Source organism: Dromaius novaehollandiae, chromosome 15 (genome assembly GCF_036370855.1).
Source record: "Dromaius novaehollandiae isolate bDroNov1 chromosome 15, bDroNov1.hap1, whole genome shotgun sequence".
NCBI lineage: Eukaryota > Metazoa > Chordata > Aves > Casuariiformes > Dromaiidae > Dromaius > Dromaius novaehollandiae.
In genome coordinates this window covers 23,735,135-23,744,077 of record NC_088112.1, presented here as the reverse complement: position 1 = coordinate 23,744,077, position 8,943 = coordinate 23,735,135, and the positions used below count along the sequence as shown (strand labels likewise).

The following is an 8,943-nucleotide window of genomic DNA, read 5'->3' as shown; positions in this document are numbered from 1 at the left end:
CCATGCCCCACCGGAAGCCCAGTGCCGGAAGACTACTGCTCCCGGCATGCCGCGCCGAAAGCTACGGCTCCCCGCAGTCCCGCACCCCAACTCCCGCCCCCCACCCGCAGCGCTGGGGCACCTTTGACCCTCGGCACATTCCGTTCCTTTCCGTCCCGCCCCCCTTCCCCTTCCCCCCTGTCGCCCCGGAAACGGCCGCAGAGCCCCGAGCGCGGCCCCGCCAGCCCCACCACCGGCCCGGGGCTCCCCCGACACCCCCGCGACCGGCCCCGCCTCAGCTCCGACACTGCCCCCGCCCCTCCACGACCCTCCTCCCCCCGCTCCCCGACACGCTCCCGAGCTGACACACGACCGCGCAGTAAACCGCACCACAGCCCCGGCGCACCCCCTTCCTCCCCCCGCCTCCGTGGCCCCGGGACACTCCCAGCCGCCGGGACCCCCGGCACATGCGGGACCCGCAGCCTGCAGCGCGCCTCCCCCGGCCCTGCTCACCTCCTCCGCGGGGCGGCCGCCGGGCTGGTCCCGAAGGGCCGTGCTCCGTGGCAGCTCCGCTGCCCAGCTCCTGCCCCAGCGCCAGCTCCCCCCAACTGCGGCCCCAGCCCCCAAATGTGGGCCTGCCCTTGCCATCAGCCCCACCTGGGGCCTGTCCTGCCACCCAGCTCCCCCTGGCATTCATCTCAGCCCCAGGGCCCGCAGCTGTGGGCCTGCAGGAACTGGGCAGGGGGCCTGGCCATCAGCCCCTTCAGGGACAGCTGGGGCTGCCAGGGCAGCAGAGGCACCCCCACTCTCCTGACAGCAGCTTGCTGAGAGCTGAAGGGAGAGCCCTGCCTGGGGTGTAGAGTGCGGAAAGGGGAGTATGCGGAGCACAAGAGAACAAATCGAGAGCTCTGGGTGCAACACAAGTCAAGGAAAAAAAAAAAAAAAAAAAAAAAAAAAAAGAACAACGATAGAGCAAACAGAGTGACTCTGGGGGCACCAAAAGGAGGGCCCTGGGGCACACCCAGAAGCACCCAGAAAACTCCAGGACAGGAGAAAAAGCTAAACAGACCTCTGCGGCGTGCCGCAAAACACACACGGGGCCACGGGGCGCACCGAAAGGCACGCAGAAGGCTCGGGGGCAACCCAGAATGTGAACTGAGGGGTCCTGAGGGCATCAGAGGGCAAGTGCAGGGCTCTGGGGCAGACCAAAATACAGAGGAAGGGCCTTGGCGCACACCAGAGGGGTCACCAGGCACGCCGCAGGGCTCAACGCGGCTGACAGGATGGCGCCTGCAGGCTGCCCCAGGCACACGAGCGACACTGCGGAGTGCCAAAAGCAAATCCGGGAGCGGTTCGGGGACCTCACGCAGCCCTGGAGGGGCTCTGGCTGCCCTTGCGATGAGGGGAAACACCCCCAAGAGCCCCGAGGGTCCAGGCAACGCAAGGGAAATTCCCCGCAGCTCTGGGAACAGCACCGGGCTCCCTGGCAAGCGCAGGCACTCCCAAGTACATGGGACTCGGGGACCAGCTCCCAGCCCCGGACACAATGCGTAACCTCCTGCCCCGGGCATCGTGTTCAGGCAAACCGCCCTGGAGCTCGGCACCAGCGTGCCTCCCCTTACCTACGATATCCAAAGAGTCACCGCCGCACCAGCGTCTGTCCGTCCGTCCATCCGTCGGGGAAGGGTCAGCTCCTGCCCCTGCCCTCGACGTGGCAGGTGTCCGAGTAGCCTTCCCCCAGTGCTTTTTCCTTCAGGGCTAGGATTCAGCTCGGAGAGCTGAGAGGAAAATGCCTGATCCCGCCTGCCTGCACTTCTGCCCTAACCCAGGCCAGAGCCCCTCAGGTTACTTAGTCCTCAGCGCTGCCTCGGGGAGGCCGAAATAACTGCTAACGGTCATTAGCCATACTTACCTTAGTTACCCGTGCCAGAACGCCTCCTCCTGCAGCAGTTCCTGGTGATATCGAGGGGCCGCTGCATTCTGGCTTCCTTGTTTCATCCCGTCCCTTCGGTATTAACCGCAAGCAAACGCTCGTCCGTCTCTTCTCCTCGTCAGCATTTGCTGTCCTTGGTTCCATCTCTGTAAGGAAGCGATAAACTCGCGTTTTACTTCCAGTGAAACGCTTAGGTTTATGCACGATCTTTTTCTCTTTACCCTGTTTTCTTTTTCCCCCTTTTTTTTCTTTTTTTCTTCTTCTTTTCCTTAAGGGAAAGGTCTTAATACGGCACTTTGCACCATACGTTGCAGGGTAAACGGTCTGGAAACGTTACACGCAGCAATTAGGGCTAGGTTATTAGGCAGGCGGGCACGTCGCCTAATACCTTCCTAACGCCATCTTCCACGAAACCTTATTTTTATTCCGCTTCAGTGTTATTGTTACTGTTCGCAAACCCTCGTATGCATGCGCTTAACCGACAACTCTCTCGGTCTTTAACTACGTGGAGGAACGACAGCCCTCGATTTGCCTGTCTCCCTTTCAAACCTATTACCTTTTTGAGACTGCTCCTAGCTTCCTCTTACTCTTGCATGCTGGCCTCACAGGCGACGACCAAAACGAACAACTGGATCGCTAGGTCTAGCCCCCTCTCTTCAAGATGTGCCCCTTCGGGGCTTACGTTTCTTGGTCTCTTCAACTTCAGCCGTGGCAATTAATCTAAAAAAGTAAGTATGACATCTATTCCTTTCCGTAGCTGCGTGTACGATAACAAAACAAAAGAGAAACAGCCAAAGCAAAGCTAAGGCAGATACAGGCAACAGCAGCCACAGGGTAGGAACGGGTTACTCAGTCCTCAGCGCTGCCTCGGGGAGGCCGAAATAACTGCTAACGGTCATTAGCCATACTTACCCTAGTTACCCGTGCCAGAACGCCTCCTCCTGCAGCAGTTCCTGGTGATATCGAGGGGCCGCTGCATTCTGGCTTCCTTGTTTCATCCCGTCCCTTCGGTATTAACCGCAAGCAAACGCTCGTCCGTCTCTTCTCCTCGTCAGCATTTGCTGTCCTTGGTTCCATCTCTGTAAGGAAGCGATAAACTCGCGTTTTACTTCCAGTGAAACGCTTAGGTTTATGCACGATCTTTTTCTCTTTACCCTGTTTTCTTTTTCCCCCTTTTTTTTCTTTTTTTCTTCTTCTTTTCCTTAAGGGAAAGGTCTTAATACGGCACTTTGCACCATACGTTGCAGGGTAAACGGTCTGGAAACGTTACACGCAGCAATTAGGGCTAGGTTATTAGGCAGGCGGGCACGTCGCCTAATACCTTCCTAACGCCATCTTCCACGAAACCTTATTTTTATTCCGCTTCAGTGTTATTGTTACTGTTCGCAAACCCTCGTATGCATGCGCTTAACCGACAACTCTCTCGGTCTTTAACTACGTGGAGGAACGACAGCCCTCGATTTGCCTGTCTCCCTTTCAAACCTATTACCTTTTTGAGACTGCTCCTAGCTTCCTCTTACTCTTGCATGCTGGCCTCACAGGCGACGACCAAAACGAACAACTGGATCGCTAGGTCTAGCCCCCTCTCTTCAAGATGTGCCCCTTCGGGGCTTACGTTTCTTGGTCTCTTCAACTTCAGCCGTGGCAATTAATCTAAAAAAGTAAGTATGACATCTATTCCTTTCCGTAGCTGCGTGTACGATAACAAAACAAAAGAGAAACAGCCAAAGCAAAGCTAAGGCAGATACAGGCAACAGCAGCCACAGGGTAGGAACGGGTTACTCAGTCCTCAGCGCTGCCTCGGGGAGGCCGAAATAACTGCTAACGGTCATTAGCCATACTTACCCTAGTTACCCGTGCCAGAACGCCTCCTCCTGTAGCAGTTCCTGGTGATATCGAGGGGCCGCTGCATTCTGGCTTCCTTGTTTCATCCCGTCCCTTCGGTATTAACCGCAAGCAAACGCTCGTCCGTCTCTTCTCCTCGTCAGCATTTGCTGTCCTTGGTTCCATCTCTGTAAGGAAGCGATAAACTCGCGTTTTACTTCCAGTGAAACGCTTAGGTTTATGCACGATCTTTTTCTCTTTACCCTGTTTTCTTTTTCCCCCTTTTTTTTCTTTTTTTCTTCTTCTTTTCCTTAAGGGAAAGGTCTTAATACGGCACTTTGCACCATACGTTGCAGGGTAAACGGTCTGGAAACGTTACACGCAGCAATTAGGGCTAGGTTATTAGGCAGGCGGGCACGTCGCCTAATACCTTCCTAACGCCATCTTCCACGAAACCTTATTTTTATTCCGCTTCAGTGTTATTGTTACTGTTCGCAAACCCTCGTATGCATGCGCTTAACCGACAACTCTCTCGGTCTTTAACTACGTGGAGGAACGACAGCCCTCGATTTGCCTGTCTCCCTTTCAAACCTATTACCTTTCTGAGACTGCTCCTAGCTTCCTCTTACTCTTGCATGCTGGCCTCACAGGCGACGACCAAAATGAACCACCGGATCCCCAGGTCTTGCTGCTTCTCTTCGAGATGTCCCCCTTCGGTGGGCTACCCTGCCAAACAAACCAAAAAGACTGCCGAGGCCGCGAGGGTACCAGATTTTCAGACCGCTTCTCCGAGGCTTTCGGGGTGACTGACGTCACCGCTTCGCTTCACGTTACTCACAGCTACCTTCGTCTATTACTTAGGGCTAAACCTGTTTCTGTTTGCAGAGGGGCTTGTTGCTTGTTTAAACTTGACATATAGTCCATAACCTGCTCTGCATGCTCCCTAGTCCCTTCTGCTTTTGCAACACTTGTGGTAATTCAAGGCGGTAATTAAGAGTCCCCATTGTCCCATAGGCTGGAGCGAGACATTGCTGCTGCTCTGAGGAGGTGCCTAAAAGCCACGCTGTTTTCGCTAGCATCACTGGGGCTTCCCAGAGCCCATCGGTGTTCTCTTTGGCTCTTCCCGAGCCTTTTAGGTTTTTTAGGCTATTCCTTAGCCCTCCATTTTAGGGCAATGTTCTCCTTAAGCACTGCGCACAGCACGATTATACCAGATCAGCCACATCGCGCACACACAGAGGCTTCTGAGAGGCGGCTCAGAAGAAAAGAGAGAAAAGTCTCTTTGTCATCCGCACATTCACCCGTCAACACTCTTCACCAGGAAGTGCTCTAAGTTCCTGTTTCTCTAAAGCGGGACTGAGTCGAGGCGGAGACGCAGATCGCACCCCATCTTTGTTAGAACGCCTCACTGCTGCGGGGACTGGGTCTGGCAGCAGTTTGAGGAATGTTTGGGGCCTTGCACAGAGTGCAGGGGAAGGTCTGGAGTCAGTGACAACATTGCGGCAGGGCTCAGAGGCGTTTTGGGGCCTGTGGGGGTGTTGGGGCAGGATTTGTGGGTGGTTTAATGGCTCTGGGGGGGCTGGTTGCAGGAAGGGTGGGACTCTGCGGGGCCCTCAGGGCAGGGGTGCCATCCCAGATGCGTAGTGAGCACATAGGGGTGCCCTACGTGGCTCTCAGCTCGGCGGGAGCAGCCACCGGTCTCCCACCCCACCAGACAGGGGAGCGGGGGGGTGGGAGGGAGAGGAGGTGGAGGGATCTATGAGCTCGCAGAGAACGCCAGAGGAGGCAGCAGGGAACTCCCCAAGGACCCCGCGTCCCAGACGAGAGGAGGCATCAGGCTGCCGTGCCGCTGCTAGAGACATCCAGACCCCCGCGCAGACACCCCACACACACTCCTCCAGGCTGCGTCCGCAGGGGCGAGCGCACGCCCCGGCCCGCGCTGGGGAGGAACCGGGGCCCTACAGGCGACACACGCAAAAGGGAGAGTCAGAGCCGCGCTCCGGCAGACCCGGCGCCGCGCAGACCCGGCGCGGCGCGGCGCGGCCCCCGGCCCGACTACCCCCCCCCCCGCCCCGCCGCCTCCACGCAGCGACGGCCCCGGCTGGCAGGACACAGCCCGACACCCGCGGCCACCCGAAGGCACACGCTCGCCTCACCTCGCCTCGCCTCACCGCAGCCCCCACATGCTCGACTCCAGGCCGCCTCTGCCCTCGCCCGCCGCCGTCCAGCCAAAACACCCGCCCTGCTCGCCGCCATCTTGCCCGCCGCCGCACCGCGCGTGCGCCGGCCGCCCAGGGCTCGCGCCGCCGCACCGCGCGTGCGCCGGCCGCCCAGGGCTCGCGCCGCCGCACCGCGCGTGCGCCGGCCGCCCAGGGCTCGCGCCGCCGCACCGCGCGTGCGCCGGCCGCCCAGGGCTCGCGCCGCCGCACCGCGCGTGCGCGGCCCAGGACCGCGCGGGAGGGGCGGGGGGAGCGGAGCGCGAGGGGCGGGGGGAGCGGAGCGCGAGGGGCGGGGGGAGCGGAGCGCGAGGGGCGGGGGGAGCGCGAGGGGCGGGGGGAGCGCGAGGGGCGGGGGGAGCGCGAGGGGCGGGGGGAGCGGAGCGCGAGGGGAGCGCAGCGCGAGGGGCGGGGGGAGCGCAGCGCGAGGGGCGGGGGGAGCGCAGCGCGAGGGGCGGGGGGAGCGCAGCGCGAGGGGCGGGGGGGAGCGCAGCGCGAGGGGCGGGGGAGCGGAGCGCGAGGGGCGGGGGGAGCGGAGCGCGAGGGGCGGGGGGAGCGGAGCGCGAGGGGCGGGGGGAGCGCGAGGGGCGGGGGGAGCGCAGCGCGAGGCAGGCCAGACCCGCAATGGCCCCACCCTCGCGTGGTCGCAGCGCCGCGCTGCAGCCGGCCGGCTCCCGCGCGCCAACCGCAGCCCGCCGCGCCACCCCGGCGCTCAGGCCGAGCAGCGAGCGCCCCGAGGCTGCTCTGCCCGCGCCCGAGAGAGCGGCGGGGATCAGCGAGCAGGCGCTGGGGCTGCCCCGGGGAGAGAGCGCCGCGGAGCAGCTCCGAGACGGCACTGCCCGTCCCCGCGCCCCCAGGAAGCACCGAGAAGGAAAAGCCCTCTCGGGAAAAGCGCTCCCGGTCCGTGAGCACCGGGCAGGGGGCACGAGCGCGGCCCCTGCGCTTACCCGTCCCCGAGAGAGCGCAGAGTAGCGGCCAACACGGCGACCGGCAGCGCGCACGTGTGCGCCGGCTGCCCGCAACGGTCTTCGTACGCAGCGGTGGCCGCCGGCGGCTGCAGTGCTGCCTTGTCGACACGCGAGGGCAGCCGTGAGCGTGCCCCCCCTCCCGCGTGCAGTGCCGCCTTTCAGACACGCGAGGGCAGCAAGGAGCAGGGCACAGCGCTTTCCTGCCCCCCTTGCAAAATACTCGCTAGACAAAAGTGGCTTGGGCTCCTCCCGAACGCTTACCTGGCTTCATTACTACAGCTATTAGGAACCGAAGTGCATAGCCTTCTAGAAAAGGGAACGACCGTCTTTTCAAAACTTCCCGCGACTCCCCAGAATTGTCACTGCCTTGCATCAGCAGCCAGCTTCTTCCAACCCAGCCGCAAGAAACATTTTGCCTTCCCGGCAGAACTTTCTGCTCCCCGGGGGGTCCAAAGGAAACCCGTCACTCACTACTGTCTGTCAAAACGTACCGGAAGCCCTCAAATACAGGACAAGACGCCTTCTCTAAGGAAGCTGACTACTAGGTCTGCTTCACGGCAGCTTCTCCCCAGTATCAGGGCCCACTCAATAAACAAAATAGGACGAGAAATGTCTTAATCTGCTCCAAGTGCTTTCGTATAAGAGAACAACATCAAAACGAGGTATTATTGCATTTAGCCTCCACTACACGTGCTACCCCAGCGCCACGGACTTGCTTTAAAGCATCAGTGACGTACGCGGTCTGGCAGTATTCACAGAATGAATACGCACTCGATCGAGTACAGGTGTTCATAAAAAGCTTTGCCAGTGCGTCGCTAGGTAACAAACCTAGACAAGCAGCTATTTGCCCTGATCCTTCGGCTTACATTTCTTCTGCCGGATGTAGTCAAACGTACCTGCATGCAGTGGCCTTGTGAGGCAGTGACACGGTGTCCGTGGGGTGGCTGTTCCAGGGTCTCTCGGGCTGTTCCAGGGTCCTCGGACAGCAACGGTGCTGGTCGACTTTCCCTTGCGCTGCACAGCAGGACAGCTCCGCACCGTGCCCTCCCAGCACCGCCACTCCTCCCAGCAGCTGCCTAACCGGCCCCAATCCTGAGCAAAGCTACGACCCCCAGGAGCCCGCAGCACCCCTCCTACTCTTCCCGCCCTCCCCATTTCCAAGAGGGACAGCCCCAGCCCCCGGGGACAACCCTGCCTGGTCACGCTGCTGTCCGAAAAGCGGATTCGTTGCCCGCTGTGCACTAAGCCAATAATGACACGCTCAGGAGAGACATTTGCTTATTTATTTCAGAGTTGTGCAAGCCTGGCTGCTCGGTGTTTTCCCCACAAATCAAGCGCAACTTCCCCCCCCGCCCCGGCTTTCCAAGTAGCATTTATACAAGTTGCAAGGTTTGCAACTTTCCCTCTTACACCGGTTGGTTAGTGATTTACATACAATTCTAATATTGCTTACACACCATTTTAAAACTACGCATGCTCAGGGGAGGGGTCTTCACCCGGGCACAGGTCTTTCTGACCTATGGGCGTGATTTTCTTGTATTATAATGAGGACAGTTCAGTTCGGGGATACCTCGAATTCCTTTGCTAAATTGGCAACGTCTACATAGAAAACAAAACATTTTGATTTACTATTTCTTTAAGGCTTTAGCACTTCTAGCATGGCCTTGATTAAAGAATTATTTCCTCCCAGGAAATGGGGGGGGGGGTTCTCCTCATCTGCCTAGTTTAAACAGCAGGAACACTCTTTCTGAGCTTCCAAGGTTGTCTGGCAACACCATTGGAGATGGAAAACACTTCCTGCCCTGTACCGGGGAAAAACAGGGGCATTCCACTGTCCCCCGTGACCTGTGGGGACTCAGGCGTGAGTGACACATGTCCAGTAAGGAACAGACCCAGCGGGCACTACAGCTCCTGGCCTGCCACGCGGCCGCCTGCTGGGAACCCCGCTGGCAGGGACCTGCCGCCGCCGCCCCCCCCGCGGGGCCACCTCGAGAGGCGCAGCATGGTCACCCAGTAGCCCCGC

At 59.7% G+C, this 8,943-nt stretch overlaps 1 long non-coding RNA gene across 1 annotated transcript; it reads right to left on the bottom strand.

The window, feature by feature from the left end:
* Positions 1–755: 755 nt before the first annotated feature.
* Positions 756–2,050, bottom strand: LOC135330059 (uncharacterized). The gene is made up of 2 exons (XR_010391820.1): positions 1,892–2,050; positions 756–1,757 (listed from the first exon to the last, which is right to left on the bottom strand). It is a non-coding gene; the product is annotated as an uncharacterized LOC135330059 (long non-coding RNA).
* Positions 2,051–8,943: the final 6,893 nt, after the last annotated feature.